We start from the raw sequence: 25,960 nt of genomic DNA, 5'->3' as shown, positions 1-25,960 counted from the left end.
TTCATTGATGGATTCCCCAGATCTAGCACATGTTTTGCACATAGTTGGTGGTCAGTAAATGTCTATTGAGTAAATGAATAAACAACTAAGTAAATAAATGAAGAAAACAACTTTCTCAGTGTTTAAAATGGGGTTCAAATAGACACAAAGAAGCTGGGCCATCTCTATTCAGAGGACAAAGGACATTTGTCCTGATGCATCAAGAGCCCAAGAAGCACATACTCAGCATTCTTTTAGAGTTAACTTCTTTACAAGATCCTTTTTCCATCTGAATAGTCTGACTAGTTACTGAAGGATAAAGAGCAGATGTAAAAACAGTCCACCTGCACCAAAAGGGCTCCTTTTGATGGACCAATCAGAGATGGCTTGAAATTCTTGGTTATGGACAATTAAGGGATGACTGGCCTTTGAGACCCAGTAGTTTGTGCTGGAAACAATGATGACTGTGTGGGAAGAGGAGTGGGAGGGTGGCTGGCTTCCTGGTGGGGGGGCAAAGCACACTCTGTGTTCCACCCACTTTTCCATTTATTTTATTATTATTATATATTTGAGAGCCGGTTTTACAGCAAATTAAGATCAGGCTTAAAGGGAAAAAGAAACCACAAAGAAAAATGCAACTTGGAATGGAGAAGTTAGAAGGACAGACAGCCCATCAATTTCATGAGAAGGAGGAGCCACTAAGGGCCAGGCACTTCACTTAACTGACACCATAGGATCCTCATTATAATTCTTCATGGTAAGTATTTAATTCCCATTTAGCAGATGAAGAAATAGAGGTCTAGAGATAGATTTGTTCAAGTTTACACATAAAGTAAGCAGCACTTTGCTTTAAACCTCTATCCCTCTGATGCCAATCTTATGCATTTTTCACCATATTTGGCAGTGTACCTCCTCCTCTTCCCCCAAATGAACCCCCAGAACTGTGATGCCTGAGAAGACTGTCCCAGAGTTCCTTTTTTGTAGTGCTAACTTACAATATAATCCTCTCCATTCTCAATGACTAGCATAGTGCCTAGTACATTGCTGGCTCCTCAATAAAGATCTATTGCAAAAAATTTAAAATAAAATAAAAGAATGAACAAATAAACAAAGGAGATGTCTTACACAATATGGCTTCCTTTGTAAATCACATGCTGAGAACCAAAAACATTTAGTTTGTGGGGGCCTTCTTCCCCACTATAGCTCTCCAGAGAAAGGATATCTCTTTAAATACAGTACAAAAGGCCTGGCAAAAAAAAAAAAAAAAGAAAGAAAAAAAAGACTGCAGTCAGTTTGGCATTGTGCTTCCTGTACTCTGATCTGGGAAATATTCTGGTTGTAAAACTTGTAGGATTATCTTCTAGTGACATAGTAGCTGCCAATAGCAATGGCTAACATTTATTGAGCACATACTATGTGCTAGGCACTGTGCTATGCCCTTTTCATGTTTCACTTTAATCCTCAAAAGACTGAGAAAGGGAAAAATTTATTATCTCTCTTCACAGGTAAGAGAAAGGAGGTTTGGGCTTGACTATAAAAACTAATTGCCAATTTGTGAGGCAACTACTGTTAAGTCCCTACTTTATCTTTCCTTGCTCTCCGTCTCTTCCCTTCCTAAGGTGTAAAAGTATAATGCCTACAGAAACTCAGTTGTTTGAGAATAGAGGCATAAGGAAAAGATTTGTTCAGTCAAAAGACTCAAGACCTAGAATTTGCCCTGATGAATGTACCATGATGATGGTATGACAGGGCTGCTCTAAGAAATGCATTGTTTTTATAGAAGATAATCCATCAAATTTGGTATCAAAGGCCCTGGATTCATGACTGACTGTCTTTGGTTTCCTCAGTATTCTCACATAGGAAATGGAATAATACAAATCCTTTCCTCTCAGGCTTGTACTAAAGGTCAAAAGAAGGAATGTGTTTTGGATGGAGTGAATCCATCTATAAATGTTGACTATTCTTCTTCTGTTTGGAGATGAGCTGGGCTTTCCCAGAACTTCCAAAGATCAATGTAGCTGCAGTACAGTCCTTGCTGGACCTGGTGACAGCGAGCTTCGGTCCAGGATTGGACACAACAGTGCTAAGACTATCAGGAGCTGTTTCTTTAGTTTTGCTTTCTATTACAAGTGTTTGTTTACAGCAACAAAGAAATGGAGGCAGAAAGTCTCTGAGGCACCAGGACTTGGGTTCCAAGCAGGGTAGGCACTGTATTCAGAACACTAAGAAGCAAAGTAAAAGGGTGCTTCGCTGGCTTAGTTGGTAGAGAAGGTGACTCTTGATTTCAAGGTTGTGAGTTCAAGCCCCATGTTGGGCACAGAGCTTAAATAAATAAACAAACAAACAAATAAATAAATAAAAGGCATACATGTATTTAAAAAGAAGCAGAGTGAAGAAGACAGTCTGAACATGGTACACTTCTCCATTTCTTTTTGTCTTCTCTAATGTCTCTGAACAAAATTTTAGTCTTCCCTTTAGAGATAGACATCTTTTGTTAGATTATTCCTAGGCTCTTGGTATTTTTAGTGCTTAATTGTAAGTTGTCTATTTCAGATACTTTAAAAAAACTATTTGTGATATATAAAATGCAATTGATTTTTATATATTATTAGTCTTGTATCCAATGAACTTTCCAAGCTCTTTTTATTTTTTTTTTAAAGATTTTATTCATTTGACAGAGAGAGACACAGCAAGAGAGGGAACACAAGCAGGGGGAGTGGGAGAGGGGGAAGTAGGCTTCCCACCGAGCAGGGAGCCCAATGTGGGGCTCGATCCCAGGGCCCTGAGAACATGACCTGAACTGAAGGCAGACGCTTAATGACTGAGCCACCCAGGCGCCCCTTCCAAGCTCTTTTTAAATCTTAATAATTTTTATGTAATTGTTTTTGGATTTTCTTTCCTCCTGAATATCTACCTACCTATCTATCTCTCTATCTATCTATCTATCTATCTAATCTATCATCTATCTATCATTTAAATTTTTTTCCCGTTAGCTGGCTAGGATCTCCAGGACAATGATAAGTAAAAAAAGTTTCTTATTCTTTTTTAGAAATTAGTTATGTCTATTTTAATTATTTATTTATTTAAAAGTAATCTTTGGGGTGCCTGGCTGGCTCAATTGGTAGAGTGTGTGACTCTTGATCTCGGGTTTGTGAGTTTGAGCCCCATGTTGGGTGTAGAGATTACTTAAAATCTTACAAAAAAAAGTAATCTCCACATCCAACATGGGCTCCACTCACAACTCCAAGATGAAGAGTTACATGCTCTACCAACTAAGCCAGCCAGGCATCCAAGAAGTCTCCTATTCTTGACCTCAAAGGGAAACTTTTCATCTTTTTTTTGTTTGTTTTTATTTTATTATGTTATGTTAATCACCATACATCATTAGTTTTTGATGTAGTGTTCCATGATTCATTGTTTGCATATAACACCCAGTGGTCCATTCAGTATGTGCCCTCTTTAATATCCATCACCAGGCTAACCCATCCCCCCACCCCCCTCCCCTCTAGAACCCTCAGTTTGTTTCTCAGAGTCCATAGTCTGTCATGGTTTGTCTCCCCCTCCGATTTCCCCCCCTTCATTTTTCCCTTCCTACTATCTTCTTTTTTTTTTTTTAACATATAATGTATTATTTGTTTCAGAGGTACAGGTCTGTGATTCAACAGTCTTACACAATTCACAGCACTCACCATAGCACATACCCTCCCCAATGTCTATCACCCAGCCACCCCCTCCCTCCCACCCCCCACCCCTCCAGCAACCCTCAGTGTGTTTCCTGAGATTAATAATTCCTCATATCAAGGGGCGCCTGGGTGGCTCAGTCGTTAGGTGTCTGCCTTCGGCTCAGGTCATGATCCCAGGGTCCTGGGATCGAGCCCTGCATTGGGCTCCTTGCTCAGTGGGAAGCCTGCTTCTCCCTCTCTTTCTACTGCTCCCCCTGCTTGTGCTCTCTCACTCTCTCTGTCAAATAAATAAATAAAATCTTAAAAAAAAATTCCTCATATCAGTGAGATCATATGATACGTCTTACGCTGAGCGAAATAAGTCAATCAGAGAAAGACATGTATCATCTTTTTTTTTTTTAAAGATTTATTTATTTGAAAGAGAGAATGGGGGAGGGGCAGAGGGAGAGGGAGAAGGAGAGAATATCAAACAGACATGGCGCCCGATGCGGGCTGGATCTCATAACCCATGAGATCATGACCTGAGCTGAAATCACAAGTTGGATGCTTAACTGACTGAGCCACCCAGGGGCTCCACTTATTTGTCTTTTAACCATTAAGTATGATATACTTTTTAAAAGTTATCCTTTATCAATTTAAGAAAGCTTTTGCTTCTTTAAGTATAATTTTTAAAATAGCTATCCTTTGTCAATTTAAGAGGTTCTCTTCTATTCCACTTTGGCAGTTTTGTTTTTATAAATGGATGTTAAATTTTATCAAAAATTTTTCTGTATCTACTGTAATGACCATTTGTGTTTATCCCATCAATCAGTTAAGATATAAACTACATTTTGATTTTTAAAAATATTAAACCAAACTTATATTCTTGATATAAATAAATGGTTATGAGGTATATTTTAGATTTGGTTTGCTAGTATTTAAGATTATTGTATCCATATTCAAAAGTGAAATTAGCCTATATATCCCACTTACCTTTGCAAAGTGGGTTTTACCATCTCCATTTTAGTTGTAACTCTTAAAAAGTTGAATAACTGTCCAATGTTGGTGGCTATGCCGGGGCTGGAAATCAAGTCTGTCTGCACACAAAGCCTGTTTGCTTCCTCTAAGCCACATAGCTTCTGTGACCATTTATCAAGGCTTCAAAACCAATTGCCTACCTCCAGAATGTTTTGAAAATATAAGACTGAGGGGAAGAATTTGATAAGGGTAATAGCAACAAAATGTCTTGGAAGGCTGTGCTACTATTCTGATTCACTGAAGTCAAGAAGAAATAATTTATCTGCATTTGAGGAGTAAATGTGAAGCCAGGAGCCTAAGTAGTTATCCATGCAATTCCATTGGCATCAACTTTGCCAAATAAGTATGAAGGAGGAAGAGGAAAATACAGTAGTAGTTACTACATCAAAAATATGATATGAGATCATTCAGAGACCAAGGCCAAATTATAGGAATTAAATTTCTCAAGATTAAAAATACAGCTCCAGCTAAGTACTATAATGTCCAGAAAATGTGTTAGAGCAAAGGAAACTACTGAGAGAGAAATGACTTGAGAGTAACTTGAGAGAGAAATCTAAAACACACATTTTAGCTCTTGACTTTGAATAAATGAGGAAAACTTAATCAAGATGGAGGAAGGAGGGGTGCCTGGGTGGCTTAATCAGTTGAGCATCTGACTCTTGATTTCAGCTCAGGTCATGATCTTAGGGTCCTGAGATGAAGCCCTGAGTCAGGCTCTGGGCTTAGCATGGAGTCTGCTTGTCCCTCTCCCTCTGCTTCTCCCCCCTCCCACCCCGCTCTCTCTCTCTCTCTCTCTCAAGTAAATAAATAGAATCTTAAAAAAAAAGATGGAGGAAGGCTTCCCAGTACATGATTAAAAAATGTATTTGTACTTGTTACATATTTTTATAAAACTTAGGGAAATGCGCTGAACTGATTTAAAAGGCTACAGAGTATGAGGTACTGCATGCAGGAGTGGTATCTCCATTCCTTGAGGTCTGCCCAGTGGTATCTATGAAAAGCTTTGGAAACCAGAGTGTATGTCAGTGATTCCTGACATTTTCTCACACTTTAGCCAGAGGACTTTTAGATAATTGCTCATAAGCCCTCTCCTAAAAGTAACCTTCATGTTTCTTAAATTAATGAGGTTAATCACCTTTTTTATTGTATATCATGTGCCAGACACTGTAAACAATTTATCTCTCCCTTCTCTGGGTTCTTGTCAAATCTTGTTGTATTAGTCAGGATACATTAACTGCTATGACAAACAACCCCCACATCTCAATGACTTAACACAGTTAAGAGTTTATTTCTGGTTCATATCACAATCCAGTAAAGTTGGAGCCGAGGGGGAGGAAAAGACAGGCCCTTGCACTACTGGTTTTGCTGGATCCTCTCCCAGATGAGGGAAGAGAGCATGGAGAATTAGAAGGGCAAGTTTCATGGGTCAGGCCTGAAGGTGATGTTGATCACTGCTGCTTTTTTCATTGGCCAGAACAAAACAATGTGGCTGCAAAGAAATGTAGTCCTTGTGTGTGCCCAGGAAGAAAAATTTTTTTAAGATTTTATTTATTTATTTGACAGAGAGAGCATAAGCAGGGGGAGCTGCAGAGGGAGAGGGAGAAGCAGACTCCCCTCTGAGCAGGGAGTCCCATGCGTGGCTCGATCCCAGGACCCTGGAATTATGACCTTGAGCTGAATGCAGACGCTTAACCAACTGAGCCATCCAGGTGCCCTGAAAAGGAAGATGTTTTAGTGAAAAATTAGCTTCTACCACCCTAGTATATCATGAAGACTAAAAGAATTCTTGTAAATAGTTTAGCTCAGCATCTCTGCGCATAGTGAGGGTTCAATAGTATCACATTAAACTTCTTAGTGAGGTTAAGTACTGGCATTAATCATTCTTATTTCAGAGATGAGAAACAAACTACAAGAGGTTGTTGCTTTCCCCAAATTGCACGGCTAGTAAATAGCCGAACTGGGATTAAGTGTAAGTAGTACTGACAAAGTCCATTTTCTTCAAAACTAGAATGTATTTCTTTGAAGCACTTAACAAATATAGGCTCTGCCTTTGTACAGACAGGCCACATTCTCAAAGTTCCAGCTCTGCTGAGCTCTTCTGATTTCCTGAGAAGTCATATTGTGCCCTTCTCATTTGTCGTTCATAAATAAATCTGGACCAGTCATTGCTGAAGATAAGATTGGATATTCCCACTTCATGGCCACAGGTCCTGTTGCTTAGACCACTGATCTACAAAATGAAGTGTGCTCACAGGTACGCAAGGCAATCTGAGGTGTGACAAGAGTTTTTCTTATACATGTTTCTTATTCATAAAAAAAATTAACCTCTACTAATATAGATGGAATTTGGCATCTCCACATTGTCCCTATATTTAGTGCTCACATGTCACATGAAGTGTGAATGGGAGTTCTTTCACTTTCCAGAATTTAGTGACATATTGCAGTTCCAAAGAGGATTTAGGGGCACCTAAGTGGTTCAGTTGGTTAAACGTCCCACTCTTGATTTTGGCTCAGGTCATGATCTCAGGGTTGTGGGATGGAGCCCCGAGTCAGGCTCTGCGCTCAGCGGGGAGTCTGCTTGAGATTCTCTCTTTTCTCTCCCTCTGCCCCTCACCCCTGTGCACACACACTCTCTCTCTCTAAATAAATAATTTTTTCAAAAAAAGAGGATTTATGGATTATTTTTAGTCTAATTTTTGCTAAATTAAATCTCACAAAATAAACAATTGATTTAAAAAGATTGTTTTTAAAAAACTCTGAATTGAAGATGATACAAGGACCAAAAAAATTGGCAGAACTGACACTTCTATTTAGTATCAGTCATATTATGATGGTAAATACAATGATCATTTAATCAAAACTGACAAATTGACCAAAAAAAATCCAAAACTATTAAGTAGCCTATTTGAAATATTAATTTATATCCACTATTAATAACAACATGCAGAATCCCAAGAATATTTTGCCCTGACATAAAATAGTTTATTTCAACTTCATTTCATCCCTTACAATTTTTGGTTGTATATCTGCATTTCACAGTGGACATCTTATACTAGGAAGTAATATACATATATTGGGGGTATTTACCCAAATTAAGTGTACTTAATTTGAGATAATTGGTTTAGACCAAGTCTTTCCACCTTTCTCTAGTTAAGAGTTCTGGTCTGTGAGGGGCACCTGCATGGCTCAGTCGGGTAAGCACCCAACTCTTGATTTTCACTCAGGTCAGGACCTCAGGGTTGTGAGATCGAGTTGGGCTCCATGCTGTACATAGAGTCTGCTCAATAGTCTCTCTCCCTCTGCCACTTCTCTCTCCTCTCTCTCTTCCTCTCTAAAAATAAGAGAGTTCTGGCCTGTGAACACAGTAGTGACTAGTATCTAATGATCATGCAATAGGAGTTAGTTGCTATTATCGTTAGTTCAGTTACAAAGCCCAAGGAGGTACAGATACTTCTGATGCAAACAGACATTATTTGTATATAACTCCTACCATTTCACTTCAAGTAAACAACATAATCTGGTCTTTCTGGAGACAGTTGTTTTGCCTGCAATTAGGACATTTATTGTGATTATAATGCTTGTCATAATGCTAATCCCTCTTTTAATGTGACTTGGAGATGCAGAAAGACCTCTCTTAACTCCTCCTCTACTAGCAAAAGCCCCCTACCTCATTCCTGCCCAAAGCTCCACTATTTATTTATTCCTCTTAAGAAGATGAACTTTACTCCACCCAGGCACACCCCCGCCCAGTTCACCTTCCCTGTTCTCTGCTCCCAATCATGTAGTATAAACCTCAATAACAGCACTTTGAATGTAGATATTTGTTTATGTGTCTGACTGCTTGCTGAATAATATGTTCCAATGGGGATAAAGGCTATTTTATTCATAGGTTTTGGAGTTACAGGTGCTGACTATACAATTTTAATCATGCTACTGAACTTCTCTCAACCTAGGGTCTCATTAATAAGGTAGGAAAATACTTTGTAGGGCTGCTGGGCACATTAAATGAGACAGTATGTTTTTAAAAATATTTGGCTCATTTTACATGTTCAACAAAAGTTGTTACTGTTTTCAGCATCCCTGCCACTGAATACAATAATAAATGCTTTTTGAATGTGTTAAGTAAAAGAAAAATGAATCAATTAATTTAAACCCAGAGATTCTTATAAAATATGAGTTTTCCCTGAATGACTGTTTTTAAAGAGAATTTACTATGTCTCAGGTACTGTGATATATGCTTTACACTCACTTTAACCTTCACAACAAGTATACGAAGTAGGTACTTAATCCCCATTTCGCCCATGAGAAAACTGAGGCCTAGTAATCAATTTATTCACAGGAGAGTGGTAGAGCCAATATTGGAATCCAGGTCTAACTCTAGGATTCATATTCTTAACTGCTGTATTTACTGGAGAGGAATACTTAAGATTTAAATACCCAATTTTAAGCCATGCTTAGGTCTGATCTTGTGGTTTTTATTGCTAAACCTAGAACAAGCTGTATATATTTGGATTTAGAGCAAATACTGCCTTGGTCTTTTGCAAACACTTCCTGGAGGCCATCCTGTTCCCTCCCCCATAAGGCTCTGCCCTCTGAAAAGCAATGAGCAGAGCAGTGCCAGGAATCAGATCCTTTGAAGTATACAGCCCATGAAATTAACCTGCCTGGGCTTTGGCCCATCAGCCAGCTCTGAGTCAGCTGGCAGGCAAAAGGGCCAGAGGCTCAGATGTAATCAGTTCCCTGAACAGGTTCAACCATGCCACCTCCACCTTCTTCAACCTTTTTTTATCTTTCCAACCTGATTTCAGCACAAGAAACTTGTTTGTGGGGGAAGGTACCACTTCTCTCAGAAAAGGCTCAGTAACTCCTGCTTAGTCCCATCTTTATGGCCTCCCCCACTATGGACAGCCATACTGACTTCGCAAATGATAGCAAAGATTAATGGTTATATGCTAGAAGCTTTGGTAGTTTACTGGAATGGAGTACAGGCTTCAGAGTCAAATCAGCCAGGGTTCAAAGTCTCAGCTTTGCAACATTGTTGGGCAAATTGTCTAATCTCTTTAAATTCCAGTTTTCTTATTGTTGGTGATGACAACGTTAACAGTATTTTACTGAGTTATTACAAAGATTGAGAAACATGTGAATGAAATAAATGCAAATGCACCTGGAACAATGCTTTTGCTTACAGTAAGCACTCAAATGTTAGCTCTAACTCTGTATGTAGCCTGGGGTAAGTATACAAAGGAAACTCTGTTATTCTTCACCCAGAAATTAAAAAGCTCCCGGCACATAATAAGTGCTTAAAATATTAATCCATTTGATCAACAAACTTCCTATTTTTCACTTTAAAAATAAAATAATAATAAACAACTCAATTTTCCTCCATCACAAGCCTGGATGTGACGCTGTCTTGCTGTCAAATAAGAGCACAGGAGATATTGGAAATTAGATAAGCATCCAAATAACTTCTCTGTACTAGGCCCTGGATTTTATATCAAGGTAAGGACCAGTTGTGTTTAAAAAACTGTAGAGTTTACACAACACTGTTTTCCTTCAACCAATTTGATTCTCACAACTTTATGGTGGAGTTCTCATACCATATTTGGAATTACTTAGAATATTTGTTTTACAGGTCATTGTCTTCCATTATGAGACAAAGTCATTTCTTTTCACCATCTTTCTCTACCCAGATAAAATTTCACAGATGAGGACACTGGCCTAACAATACTTTAAGTGGGTTTCTGAATGAGAAGTATGAAGGAAAGGAAAGGAAAGGAAAGGGAAGGGAAGGGAAGGGAAGGGAAGGGAAGAAAGAGGGAGGGATGAAGGAAGGAAGGAAGGCATGAAGGGAGGGAGGGAGGGGAATCATTCCATTTAGAAAGCCAGAGATATGATACTCACATAAAATAAACTTTGGGACAAACCTTAATTTCTTCATCTGTACAACTAAACAATTCATACTTCAAAAACCTTAAAAATATAATGATCTTTGATTGTAGCATATATTAATGAACTAAAAAGCAAGTTGGATATAATTTCTGCTCATAAAAAACAAAACAAAACAAACTGAACAGTCAGGAGGCATGGTGAGATTTTTCTCAAGCCTATAAAGGACCAATAAAGATGACAACTCTATAAGCATTACAAGTTAATGTAATTAAGCTCCTAGGCTGTCTAGATATCCAGAGATGTTTCCAGGGCTGAGTTCTTAACCTGGGACATATGAATAAATTGCAGAAAGGCAGAAAACATTCCAGAATTATGGATTTTGCACAAATACAGATGTGGAGGTACTTAGGGCAAGGAGAGGGAGTTGGCTGTTTTTTATTTTGTTGTGTTTGTGTAGTGAGAGAGGAGACATCCTAGGTGGGTCCATTGCCTTTATAAAATTCTTAGAGGTCCATGGACCCAAAGAACCACTATTCTAAGGGCAGGAGAAAAGTCCCTATTCATTCAATAAATATTTGCCAAACACTATGCAGAAGCTCCGTGCTCTTTGTGCCCTCATAGGGGAGAAAGACATGAAAAAATATATATTCTGAATAATTCCAATGATTTGTGGGATTAAAGAATTTTTTCCTTTTTGTTATCAAGATAAATAGGCTCCCTTCCTGTCTGTTTTAATCAATGACCTAAAGAAGATAGGCACATACAAGGTACCTAGCACACAGTAGGTCCTCAACTGTTAGTTCCTTTCCCTTCACTTACCATTTGGAAGCCACACACATCTTCCTTCCCTTCTTCCCCTCTCTAATGCTACTTGTAATATTTACTGAAATGAGATCTTATTGTAGGGATATGTTATCCAGGATAGGGGTGGGAGGCATGGTGTGATTTTCCCATACGTGTACACCTATAAAGGACAGCAGCACTGTAAAATTTCTTAAACAACAGAGGTCAAATACTGTACATTAAAAATTCTGGCACACAGAAGTACTGAATGAATAGTGACTAATACCTCAAAAAAGCAAAATCAGAATAGGTACAGACCCAGAGGAAATGAGAATAGAAATAACACTGTTAAGTTTTAATAGGTTTCACATTCATAAAATGTGAAACTGCAAGGAAACTTCAAGTATATCTAGTCATTCTACAAATGAGAACACTGAGGGCCAGAGAGCTAGATCACTGGAGTCCAAATGAGATCAGCATTAACTTTGCTTTGCAGCTTCTGACATCAAGCTACATGACATTTTAAGAGATTTTAATACTTGTTAGAGTTTATTGTTATCTACAGATGTGCCTCTCCAGTTAAAATGGGACAGAAACTCAGAACCAAACCCCCACCCAGATACACATACCCAAAAGTTTCACCTCTAGTTGGAGAATACTCAAATAGACTTGAGAATATACTTAATCCAACATGTTTTTTTAAATAGATGATGAAATTGAGGCCCAGAAAAGGAAAGTGACTTCTCAAGAATGAGTTACTAGCAGAACCAGTTCTAGAATCCCAGGACTGTAGTTCCAGATAACGATATACTGACCAATCTTTACGTGAAGGCCACCCCTCTTCAGGACTCATCTCTTCTTTGGTGCCCCCTGTATCTTTGAGAACCCAGGGATCCTATACTATTCAAACATGCCACCCTTATCCTTCTATGCATGCTGTTCCACTGTCAGGCCCTAATCTCCTCCTCTACCCCAACTCCTTTCCTCTTTGTAACCTAACATACCACATACACCCTTTACCTTTTCTGAGTCCTAATTCTTTTCAGCAGCTTGATCTACCTGGGGACTTATGATGGTGTAATGATTTAGCCCTTCCTTGGATATATATATTCTCCAGAGGCTTATTAGAACTTATTAGAAAAGGTACAGTCTTAACCCAAAGACATACTTTTTTTGATAAGGAAAAGATGTACATGAAACAGTCAAACCTTATTTTTGGAAAATAATTTTTTTTACCCAAAATTATGAAATATATAAAATTATAAAAGGGGCAGTACAAAAGAACTTTTTGAGGTGATGGAACTGTTCTGTATCTTGATGGTGGTGGTATTACAGGACTTTCATGCATTTGTCAAAACTCATGAAATTATATACCAAAAAGAGTGAATCTTACTGTATGTAAAATTAACAAAGAGGGTTTAAAGAGGGAAAAAGTAATTCCACAGCTCACTGATGTCCCTTAGTTCTCCTGCCTAGAGGCAATCACAATGCAATAATGGTCTTATAAAGAATGACATCCTGATGGTAGAAATTTAGTCACTGAGGCAAGTTTATTGGGGAGATATTTTTGGAAATTATTTTTTAGTCCTCTTAAACCAGGAAATGTCCTATTCCACTATAACATATTATACTGCAGCGTTTTTTTTGGTTTTGTCTTTTTGGCTTACAAATATCTTTTTCCACCTCTCTCCCACAAGACAGATACCCAAGAGCATGTCTGTACCTAGTTATCTTGGTGTTCCTAGAATCTACCTAGTATATCTGACACCTAGTGGATATTCAGTGAATATTTGCCGAAGAAATAAAGGTCCTGTTTTAAGTGCATAAGGAAATGTGAAAATAAATATGGTATAGCTCCTGCTCTCAAAGAAACGTACAATTTAGTGGTCAGGTACCTTCAATAGAGTTACTGCAAAAATATAAGTAGGAGATAAAAGAGGGCAGAAGGTAGGGAAAGATTGAGTGTAGGCAAAATTATGGAAGCTTTCAACCTATCTTAATGTTCTATTACGAACATTAGTGCTATAGTGTGTAACAGGAGACTTTTTAATGTCCTTTCAGAGCTGGTTGATGATGAAAAACATTACCAGGCAATAGGAAAATAGACCAGATGGATGCAGTCTATCCAAAAATGCTTTACCTAATTTTATTTTTTTAAAGATACTGAAGATGAAACCGTCTTCGACAAACTGCATCATTTTGGAATCTGTTACTAGAAAGAATCAGGTCCCCTAAGAAAACAACAATTAATGTCACTAAAAACCAAGTCATTCTGGGGTGCCTGGCTGGCTCCGTCAGTAGAGCAGGTGACTCTTGATCTCAGGCTCATTAAGTTAAAGCCCCACACGGGGCCTAGAGCTTACTTAAAACAAACGAACAAACAAACAAACGAAAACCTCAGGTCATTCTGGAGACATTTCACAAGCTTTCTTTAGAAGATAAACGTGTTATAGGAATGGCTTAATGGTCATGGCATTAAACACAAGGACATAAAGCTAAGCTATAAACAAACAAGATTTTATTCTCAAATATCATGGCCCTCTCTACCTCTCCCTTTCAGACTAGTTATGATATACTGGGAATCAAGGGACTCCAATTCAGTCTCCTGTCCAGGCCCGGGGAAGGGGGGGTGGGGTGGCGTTAATCAATTAATGAAAGTTCTATTTCCTTCATTGTCTGAAACAGTCCACTAGTAGAAAATCTGTCACAAAAGCATCAGATAAGGGGTGCCTGGGTGGCTCAGTCGTTAAGCGTTTGCCTTCAGCTCAGGTCATGGTCCCGGGGTCCTGGGATTCAGCCCCGCATTGGCTCCCTGCTCCGCAGGAAGTTTGCTTCTTCCTCTCCCCCTGCTTGTGTTCCCTTTCTTGCTCTGTCAAATAAACAAAATCTTAAAAAAAAAAAAAAAAAAGCATTAGGTGATAAGGGGTGATGTAAGTCAATGCTTACTTATAGGACTAAGCAATCCATCAACATTTTAACTGACTTATCCATTAAACAATTGTTGCATGCCAACTGTGTAGGTACCAGGCAGAATAGCATGTTACTGATAGCATTAACATCTGACTGGTTTATTAGCCAGTCATTTTGCAGCACTGTGCTAAAAGGAAAGGAGATAATGCTTATTTGCATGAAAGAAACTTGGGTTGTTGAAGTTGCTAAAAAATAAAAAAATAAAAGGGAAGGAGAGTTAGAAGATAGAATCAAGCTGTTTCCTAGACATTGTAATCAGCTTTGAAGGAGCACTGAATATTAAAGGTGATTTTCTAACCCCACCTTTGGCCTACAATTAGTCACTGGTTCTACCTTTTACAAGTCAATGAATGATAGTTATTTATAATTATTTTCAAAATATAAAACTGTCATGTGGCCTGCACAAGAACTACAAGTTAAAAAGAATGCTTGAGGGCGCCTGGGCGGCTCAGTTGGTTAAGCGTCTGCCTTTGGCTCAGGTTATGATCCCAGGGTCCTGGGATCGAGTTCCACATCGAGCCTGCTTCTCCCTCTCTCCTTGTGCTGTCAAATAAAATCTTTAAATAGAATGGAAATAAGGTCCATACACCACATGCTGTGAAACATCCCCCGCAGGGTCCAGGGCAGCATACTGTGATCAGTATTTCTGCAGTGAAGTCAATGAATGTTCACTCACTCCTAGTAAACATAGGTAAAACCTATAAATGGCTTCACATTAGTACAGGTCAGACCAGGTTTTATTTCCCAGCTATTCAATTTCATCTATAACATGAAGTCCCGTTTAACTTCAAGTTATGGATTGACCAACATGACTGCTTCTGTATCACACGCTAATTTAGATATTGGCCTGGGTCTCCCTGTGTGAAAAGTTGAAATCATTCTTCACTTTCGTTAACATTTAGTCCAAACAATGATGCCTTTGTCTAAACTGCTTTACTGCCTTCTAAACAAGCTAGGTGAAAACATACCTATCCACGGTGGGTGGGAAGAATGGGCATTTAAAAAGCTCTATTAGCTGTAAATTACCAACACAAACCCCTGAAACTTTCAAATGCTTTTCTTGGAGGGTAGAATATAAAAGATGAAAAGATAACAAGTACATTGTGAACACAAAGCAGAGAAAATGACTTCAGCATAGACTATAACTTATCTATATTTAAAGTCTAAAAATATATATTTTTAAGACTTTGACAATATTTCTAAATAAGAACTTTTAAAGATGTGCTTAAATAGCTATGGAACTTGTTTTGTTACCCAGTCTGTTTCACATGATTGTACCTCTTTGTGAAATGTGAGAGACCACGTTTGTGTCTTGGCCAAACGGGAGGTAAGATACTTAGGTCTGGGACAATCATTTCGTATTGTTTTCCAATTCCTCTACTAGTTAATGGGTGACTCTGGGCAGATTTGTGCCTTAATTTTAAAGTGATGGCAATTCCTATCCTCAAGGACTGTTGAATGAAAATGGTAGCTAAACGTACTAAAGGTACTAAACTAAACACAACAGCATTTATTAGCTTTCTGCTGAGGAGAAAATAAAATATCCCTCTTTATTCACTTACTGAATGTCTAAGGAAGAGCTATTTTTAATTTCTAGTTTGTGGTGGGTTAATGCTAAAATGTTTCAGCAGCATCTAGAGAAATGGAGGTACACAGATCTGAGGCTGATCAGGTAAGTAGAGATTAGCTGTGTGGCAGGCACTTTCCGAAATTTTTGGAATAGATCAGATACAATGAACAAAACAGACAAAAATCCTACCCTCATGAAGCTAACATACTAGTAGGCCCACTTGAGGATGGTAGCCCTACTTGATTTATCTGCAAGTGACATCACTTGGGTTACAAACAATCCCTCCAATCTGTTCACTATAGAGCAATGACCATCTAGTCCCTATTACAGTATTCCACACATGGTGTTGTGCCTTAATGTTCTCTAAAATTGTGAACCCCTTACGGAAAAGATCATTTATTTTATTGTTATTGAGCCCTTACTATATACCCAGCGTGGTAGATACAATCTTAAATACTAAACCCATACTTTCACACAACTGCAGCCTTTCCTCCTGTTCATCCATCATGAAACGAATGGAGTACTTTGGTACTTTTTCAGAAATAACTTTATACTTTCTAAAAAGTATCAGTCTTCACCAGGAAAAACAATTGCATAAATCTACTTTATGGTGTAAATATTGATTTTGAATTGAATGAAAAGTTTTTCAGTGCCTACGTACCTAAACATCTTACTTAGGCCTTGCATATGGCGTGAAAAAGAGAAAGTTCCTATATTAAATAGTTTAACCAGCGTTCTTAATAGATTTCAGTGGGCCCATGAATTTGGATGGGAAAAAACTGCATCTCTATTTTCAATAACTTCTAATAAAATTTGAACGTAGGAACAGATCACAGTAGTACTAGCAGTAAAAGATAATTTTTTATAGTTCAAATTGAACTATACTTTGATATATTACAACTGTTGCAAACAACTTGAAATATCATTTATACTCACCACTGTTGAAACTGCAGATTAGAGCTACTGCTAGATCTTGTCAAGTTAATAAAGCATTTATATGTCCATATAAAAATTTTTGGTAACTATCACTGGCTCCCTTTGTAATCCAATATACTGTACTGTATACATTTTAAAAACTTTTTTGGAAAAGTGATCCATAGACTTCACTAGATTGACAAAGGGGTCCATGACACTAAAAACGTTAAGACTCTAATGTGTAGAGGGTCATAGTCCTCTTTCTATCTCCAGGGCATTTAACGTGGGAATTCAATACATACTTACAGAATCAAAGAAATGGATTTAGGATTGAAACTGTGCCCCCAAACACTGATACTTTGGTTGTCTATAATAGAGTACTGTAGGGCTTGATTTTTTTTTAAAGATTTTATTTATTTGAGAGAGAGAGAATGAGACAGAGAGCACGAGGGAAGTGTGTCAGAGGGAGAAGCAGACTCCCCGCCGAGCAGGGAGCCCAATGTGGGACTCAATCGCGGGACTCCAGGACCACAACCCGAGCCAAAGGCAGTCGCCCAACCGAGCCACCCAGGCGCCCCAGGGCTAGATTTTTTATCAAATGCTTTAGATGAAGATATTATTTGTTCATTTCCCTAAAAAAAACCTGTATTACACACCTTAATCAAGCAATACTTGTTCATGTGGTTGAGTTTGATTTTTCACTGAATATATGTATGCAGAAGTACTTTATAAATTTTGGCATCTGTGTCTTGGAATAAGAGCAGGAATAAGAGCTACTGAGCACGAAGGAGTTAGGAACACAAAAAAAAAGGGGGCCTATCTTTAGAAGTAACTATGGCAAGTTATTTCACCTTGGTGCTTTCAAGATTAGGTAGAAAGAAATCATCTGGTTAATTTATTTAAAATGCAGACCCCCCAGGGGACACCTGCGTGGTGCAGTTAAGCATCCAACTCTTGGTTTTGGCTCAGGTCTTTTCTTTTTTTTTTTTTTTTTTAAGATTTTATTTGACAGAGAGAGAGAGAGAGAGATAGCGAGAGCAGGAACACATGCAGGGGGAGTGGGAGAGGGAGAAGCAGGCTTTCCGCGGAGCAGGGAGCCCGATACGGGGCTCCAACCTGGGATCATGACCTGAGCCAAAGGCAGACGCTTAACGACTGAGCCACTCAGGCGCCCTCGGCTCAGGTCTTGATCTCAGGAGTCTCCTTAAGATTCTCTCCTTCTCCCTCTGCCCCTCCCCCCATATGCTCATGCACCGCACACGTATTCTAAAATAATCTTAGGGGCGCCTGGGTGGCTCAGTCGTTGGGCGTCTGCCTTCGGCTCAGGTCATGATCCCAGGGTCCTGGGATCGAGCCCCGCATCAGGCTCCCTGCTCCGCGGGAAGCCTGCTTCTCCCTCTCCCACTCCCCCTGCTTGTGTTCCCTCTCTCACTGTGTCTGTCAAATAAATAAATAAAATCTTTAAAAAAAAAATAAAATAAAATAATCTTAAAAAAAAAAATGCAGATCCCGGATCCCACCCTCAGATTTTTAAGCAGTGTATCTAGGTGGGACACCAGCATCTGCTTTTAGCATGCATCCCAGATTCTGACATTATACATTTTTTTATATACACAAATAGGCTGTAGTTCTATTTTGACCTCAACTAGTTCCCAAATATTTTAACAGCATGTTCTTGCCAGTATTACTGGAAAAATTACTTTCCAGTTACCTGTGAACTATTAAGTGCATTTTTTTTTAAAGATTTTATTTGAGACAGACAGTGATAGCGCATGAGCAGGGAGGAGAGGGAGAAGCAGGCTCCAGAGCCAAAGGCCAATGTTTAACCGAGCCACCCAGGTGCCCTACTACGTGTATTTTAAGTGAATTTGACACAGTACCAAAATATATTCCACAAGTTTAGGGTTATCTCAAGTTACAATGGGGTCATATGTAACTTTCAAGTTTCTACTGATTACTGAACACCAGAATGGGCTCAGGCACATAAATGAACAGCCTATGTAGTCTACCTCTTAGCATTGACAACTAAGTAGGTAGGTATTAATACTTAATATTAACAATCAATTACTTGCATTAACTTGGTAGTGTAAGCAGGAGTATCAAATAGGTCTCTGAATCTGGGTATAACTTTGGCCCCATTACAATAAACAATTACACAGTTAACATTTGTTTTCGTCTTTCCCTCCCTCCAGTTAGAAGTGGTAGAAGAGTGTATAGGCTTACATTCGCCAGAAATCGGTATAAAGTGTTAGCTAACTTGGGGAGTTACGCTGCATGTATGGTGCCTTACACTATGTGTTGTAGTTCGAAATGTAACTTTTAACAGAGAGCAATTCAATTGGTAGCCACAAGTGTCTTTTTTTTTTTATAACTACCTCAAGTTATTTCTTCTGGTGCCTATCTCATCAAAGGAAATGAAATCACATTTGGACAGTGAGTTACAGTGTCAGGATCTAGTAATAACCAATTTCTTTTGAGATTTTTGATTATACTGAATCCTTACCTGTCTTAGCTATTCCCTTCTTTTGCTGACATCTTTCCATTTATTTTGCCAGTTTTAGTTAAACCTCTGAAGGGAAATGGCAGCTCACTTAAATTATTAGGTAATGACAGTGAATCAAGCAATGGAAAAGTTAGTTCATAACTGTCAGAACTGGATTTTCCACTTTTTGTTGAGTTCTGTTGCTGTTAATAAGTTAGTTGATTTTCTCTTGTGCATTTTTATGTTTCTACAATCATACCTTCCTCCCATAAATTAAAAAAATCTATCTCAGACTTCTCCTCCAGGTAATGTCTTGGTAATCACAGCTAGGCAAGAACAGACAAGTTTTGTTCAAGTTTAATCTCCTAGTCAAATGAGCAGTTTTCTCTAATAGTGGTTGTGAGGATCCCAGTCAGGTTTGGTTGGTAAGTATTAATCATATTGGTATAAAAGGCAAATACCACCTTTTTAGGACCAGTAATTTCTCAAAAGAAACCTAGACTCTTGGTCATTGCTATGTTTTGGAATGGTCATAAAAATGCACTATACCTCCAGCAGAAGGCTGGTTAAATACGCAGCCATGAAAGCCTTGAAGGTACACAAACAGAACAGGAACGGAAAGGAAAAATAATCAAATGAAAAGTATGGAGTTTTCAGAGAAAAAATTACCTAAGTACTTCAGAGCTCTTCCGCTTTTCCCCTGGCCCAATCCTGATTCCTTTGGGAAATGGTCAAACTGCCCTGAAGTAGAGTGTGATTTTGGCCTCTAAGTAGGAGATTTAAATAAAAACCCTCTTCATTCCCACATACCCTCTTATTATTTCTCATTATTTCTTGCCTCTTCTAGAGCGAAACTTCATAAAAATAAGTTCTCTACATTCAGCACCTATTTATTTCCTCACTCCCCAAACTCCTGAAATGTTGCATCATAGTACTCAATTCTTCAACTTTTCCATTACAAGCAACCCAGAACTCCAACAAATGCCAAACAGGTCCCAGGAATGTGAAAGAGAAGAGGAGAGTTTATCTGGAAAATGAGAAAATCCAGCAACCCATCTCAGGCGAATACACAGCAACATGAAAAGCAACAAAAATTGCTCATAAATTATTTCAGGACCAGCAGGAAACAAAGCAGCAAACAATTTTGGAAAGACTCACAAAGATGAATAATGAAAACTGTTCATGGGACTGAAACTCAAAACAAGCATAATGCCCAGCATTAAATTTTATAGAGTAAACAAAGCAGACTTGAAATGAACATTCTTGCATTGAGACTGTCAAATGTAAAAGGTAATAAATGTAAAATTCATCACCAAAAGTAACACTTAACTTTCGCCACATTCACAATTGTTGAGACAGAATAAATGTACCATACTATTGTCAGTATTCCATTGAAAGAGCAGAAGGCTGGTAAGTCATTTATTACTACACTTCTGTAAGATGCTAGTTTCAATATAGCAATTATAAGTGCACTAGTATGACAATGTTGTTTGCAGTTTACTTTTGTTACCACTTCTGCAATTACTTTATTTCACCATGTGTAAAAACTTTAAGAATTTGTTTTTCTCTATTTTTGTCTTATATATAAAATACTAGGAAATACAAGGAAATGGCTCTAAATATACCTACATTGAGCCAAGAGAATAAATGCCATCCAGTTCGATGAGGACAATTACTAAGAAACTGTAAGATCCCACTTCATACTATACTAACAACTAAGAGTCTGCAGCGAGAGGGTAAGGAAGGAGGAAAGCTGAGTTTTTGGCTCAAAGTGTTAAAAAAAAATTGTCACTTAGTTTATATCAAAGATTATGGTTCCTAATTTTTATCTTCTGGTGGTGGAGTAGCTCAAACAAATCCCCAGGCTATTCAATTTGATAAACACCTATGTGCTAAATTCATCAATCAGGAATTAGGTGTTAAGAGGGAAAGTGATGAACATTTCCTAAAAGGTTTTAAGACACAACTCACTGAGAATTAACCTTTACAGCAAATTCAAATCCATATAGCATCCTCAAAAGACTCTATATCAAGTTAAGAATTTTAAGTATGTGCCCACTTGCATAATTGCTTACAACTGCACATCTCTATAGTTCCCTTAAAAGGCTTTATATTCATAAACATTTATATTTGATTAAATTCATCTTCACATACTTACTCTTGCAAAGAAATACTTTCTAGTGCTACAATTATCCCAACCTATTAGAAATTGAAAAATAGAATCGTAGAATAAACAGAGCTCACTTTTCTGGTTAATCATTAACTATGCACATTTGGATTTAAAATCTTGACCCAGGGATGTTTACTGCATTTACCTTCAGTGGCCTATAAAATCCAGCAGCTAAAATTATGCCAATTTGTTACAAACATAATGAGTCAACTAAATAAGACTAGAAAACATACATTTCAGTTTCCTATTAAGTCAAAGTGTTTAAAATATGAAATATTAAAGTTCCAGAATGCGTTAAGATCTACCCTAAAGTCCAACTGCTAAACTCTGTATGTCCTACTTATTTGTGTTCACTAAGAATGTACACTAGAAAACACCTAACTTAATGTAAGGTCTGAAAAGATACATTTGGGAAAATGTTTTTTTCCCCTTTAAGTTTGCTTGTCTCAATTCTGATCAGGTTAGAGTAATTTTTAATGTAACTGCTGGGTCTGTATCACCTTTCAGTTACTGACATTCATTTCTGATAGGTAAGAAAATTAATTCTATTTTGGAAAAGATACAGAAAGGCAGACAATAGAGCTGTTCTCTCAAATTTCATAGCTTGGAATATAAAAGCATTACTTTAGAACTTTGTAAGATATGAAACAATCCTAGCATTTTTCATAATTTAGAACATCATTTTAAGGTAATTAACTACAGTGATTCTCAATGAAGACAGAACCTGATTTTCATAATCAACTTGGGGCTTCTTCAAGCTACACAGGTACACAAGCTAAAATTGTTATTACGTAATTTTTTTTAACTTTAGTCACTCAGGCACAACTATAATCTCTTAGAACATAACTCAGTAACAGGCATTTTACATTCCTTTTAGTACCATGGGCTGTAAAAGATTGTTGCCCTGTATCACTATATGAAAGGAAGGAATGGAACTGTATTTTGCTAGGAACTTGGTCATACAAATTTGACTTAAATTGTTGGAAGAATATATCTGAGTCAATCCCTGTCCCTGGGGCTCTAACTACTCTGTGGCTAATTTTTAAAAACAGCCAATAAAAAAATTATTTACCCAACTGTTAAAAAAAATTGAAAATTTACATGTTCCAAAGTCCTTTGCTAAACACTTTACATAGATTATTTTGTTTACTCTTTATCAACATCCCCACAGAGGCTGCTATTATCAATGAAGCTTAGGATGTTACTAATGTCTGTAATACTGAGCAAACCATTTAAGATAGATTTCAAACTGAAGCAGCAGAATCCAGGCCAGTATTTCTCAAAATACTAAAGTCAATCTTCATATTCCATATATCCAAGACGGCTTCCCTCCTCTAAAGATAGATCCATTAAGTGCTTGAATCCTAGGGCTGCATTAATCATTTCAAATGCTTGTCCTCTTGGATCTTGTATTTATTCTTTAGCAGACATACATGACATAATGTTATAGGATTTTGAATGTAAAGAGCCCATATTCAGTACCAGATTAAAGGATATGGAGCTTAAAAAAAAAATACTGTGTATCATTTTCCTAAATATCAAGAATACTAAGATAACATCAATAATTTAAAAAATCTAGGATTCAGGGCAAGGAAAGGACTTACTGAAAAAGAGAAAAATTATTTTCAGAAAATCCTAGAATCTTATTGCCTCTTTCTAGATACTTGATTCTGTTAAATATCTGAATAGCTTTATCATAATCTTGTGATAGCATGAGCTCTTACTTGGATAAGTGTCTCTTATCATTACTTTCTTGGTATTATGCTAAACTCTCACTCTAAGAAATATCTAGGTAAGTCAGGATATCACAGTACTCAAGGCTAAACTGAAATCTCCCCCAGTCCACCTCCTCACCAATGTATAAATTGATCTCCAGCTCATTTCCTCATCTACACATTTTCAGAATTCATTTATGGGTATAATTAGTAATAAAACTAAAATCTTTGCCTAAACTTTTGTTATTACTAGTGTAATGCACCACAATAAACACCGATACAGGATGTAGAGGACAACTGTACCCTACCCCTGTATACTCAGTTTTAAGAAATAGAGAATAACTGGTTCCAACCTGGCAGAATAATTCAACAGGGATGAGTGGATGATAGCTATACATTTTTAGAGTTCTACAGGTGATTCTGACACTTAACGCTGCTGAAAAAACTCTTGCCGTAAGAGCAAATGACTCAATACTCTTTAATGAGCTACCTATAATTATAATACAAATCAACACCCTAATTGTAAGTTGTTTTATCCACCTAAGGCATTCTTAATCCCACTTTTCAGTTTTTCTAACCCAGTGTTTTCTCTGGGACACTGAGGTTATTCTTTCAGAAGCTGGTGTCACCAACTCCTCAAATATTAACTTTGTAAAAATTTCTAAGGAAGAATGCAGAATTTTTTCCCTGAAAGTTAAAGATTAAATCATGGAGTTTTTTTTAGATATTAAATAGATGTTTCATTTTATTATGGTTAGATGTCCAATGGATATAAGCCTGGAAAAACTTCAAACTACCCAAACATATGACAAATTATAAATTATAGAAATCACTGCATTACATAGGTCTAGTTTCTCACCCATAAGATATCTAAGCAATCTGCCCCCACCCCCAGAAAATTTGTCTTCCATAGTAACTCAGACTGAGGTTATTGCTTATATAAAGAAATATTTTATACCACGACCAAAAGTCACTATAGGTTTGTAAAAGAAGACATACCAGCGAACCACCAACCCATAAAAATAATTTAAGAGTTTGAAACTAAGCCTAAATGCAAAGCTGTCCACTGTTTCCTCTCTGTTAAATGTAAAATACCTCTATAGTTATACTGAAGGGCAGAAAGAAAACAACAAACATTTTGTTCCCTTTCCTATACTTACCACAATTACTTGCAAAGGTGTTTCTGAACAACAGAAATATTTGTATGAACCTTTCCCAGTTTGTACTGCATGGATGAGACCAACACATATTATATCACCTTTGTTAAAAATGAAACAAAGCCTTTCATCTTGTGACTTGTGTCCAGAAACATGACAGACGATGATTCTTCTGTTTTTGTAGATATCATCTGTATACATCTGAAAGACTGTTTCTACCATGTTTTATTATTTTCAATCACTCTGCCTAGCTTTTCCGGATAGGAGAATCCATCCATCAGCTGTAATATTACTAACTACTAACAGAGAGGTGAAATGCATATCCTTAATGACCCGAAGTAACAAATTAATAATTTTGTTTTCAGAATAACTGTGCAAAAGGGAGGGAGAAAAACATAAATATATCGCATTTTTAACCCTTCAGACACCCTCAGGAGGAAAAGGAATTTTCCATCTTTCATAGTGTAGACAGACTCTGAAAAAGAACAAATACACAGCATTGTTTTAGTAACACAATTGGAAAAAAAATACAGTTCATTTGAGATACTGAGCAAGGCAACTTAAAGAATAGTAAGTTTGGTTTCAGTTACTTAAAAATAATTAGTTCTTAAGGTAATTGTATATATAGAGTACCACAAATTAAACACTAACTGTATTTTTAAAATAAGTTGGTGATCCATGCTAACGAACATCCTGCCTTCTCAGTATTTTAGCGTACACTCTTAAGTTTATCCAGGAACCCACGTTACTTCGAAACCGACCGCTAGCGGTCAATAGGGCTATCATCAATAATATCCCTGGCACTTTAAACCGGCTGTTATTCCTTTAGACTCCTTTATACCTTAGTCTTTTCTTAATTGGGGCGCCAAAGCACCGTCCCTTTCCAGGTTGGCTACTAGAGCCAAAATCGATTTCTTTGGACCCTTTTGGCAAGTCATTCTTGTATGAAAAACCAATGAGGGTCCGAAACCTTGCGGAGGAGTAAGGAAGGCTGGAATATAAGTGACAAAAAGATAAAAATAAAATCGGGAGGTACAACCCAATTCCGTGGGTGGAAGCTGGCTTCTCCGACCGAAGTGAGAAGGGTCGCCGTCCCGGGTCTCCGCAGCCCAACAAAGACGCCAACCGCTCCGAGGGTCCTGTTAGCGGGCCTAAGTGATGCTCTGGGCCCAAAAGTAAACTGACAATCCCTTAGTAACGAAAAGGACCGTGACGGGTAGGGTGCCTATACAACCTGCTGGACCGTAAGGCCGAGGCCCAGTCGACCTCTTGATACTGCCTCCAGCCGGATCCGCCCTACAATGTCCCCAGTTGCCGCGGCCACACCCGAGTCCCCAGATTTGGGCCCTAGGCTCTCCAACCGGTTTATCCTCCACCTCACCGTCCCTACCGCATCACCATTCGGCTCGCGCGCTGCCTAAAACCTCTGCCAGGCTCCGCCGACTATTCCTGGCACTCCTAACATGGCGGCCACGTCCCCTTCGCTCCTTTGGCCCACTCTGGGCGCGACCGACTTTGGCGCATTTTGGGCATTGTAGTTTCCGCGATAGTCTCGGTGTCCTGCCAGGCCTTTAGAAGACTACGATTCCCAGAATGCACCGCTCCTGAGCATGGCTATTGGGGCCTTTCG

General features: G+C 38.0%; 1 long non-coding RNA gene across 1 annotated transcript; it reads right to left on the bottom strand.

Moving 5' to 3' along the window:
• Positions 1–13,473: 13,473 nt before the first annotated feature.
• Positions 13,474–25,858, bottom strand: LOC141370471 (uncharacterized). Its single transcript, XR_012374523.1, has 2 exons — positions 25,370–25,858; positions 13,474–24,805 (listed from the first exon to the last, which is right to left on the bottom strand). It is a non-coding gene; the product is annotated as an uncharacterized lncRNA (long non-coding RNA).
• Positions 25,859–25,960: the final 102 nt, after the last annotated feature.

The sequence above is a fragment of the Callorhinus ursinus genome, unplaced genomic scaffold (genome assembly GCF_003265705.2).
Source record: "Callorhinus ursinus isolate GAN/ISIS: 27379988/994484 unplaced genomic scaffold, GSC_fseal_2.0 scaffold35, whole genome shotgun sequence".
NCBI classification, from domain to species: domain Eukaryota; kingdom Metazoa; phylum Chordata; class Mammalia; order Carnivora; family Otariidae; genus Callorhinus; species Callorhinus ursinus.
The sequence above is the reverse complement of the archived record's forward strand: the minus strand, read 5'-3'. Positions and strand labels throughout refer to the sequence as shown.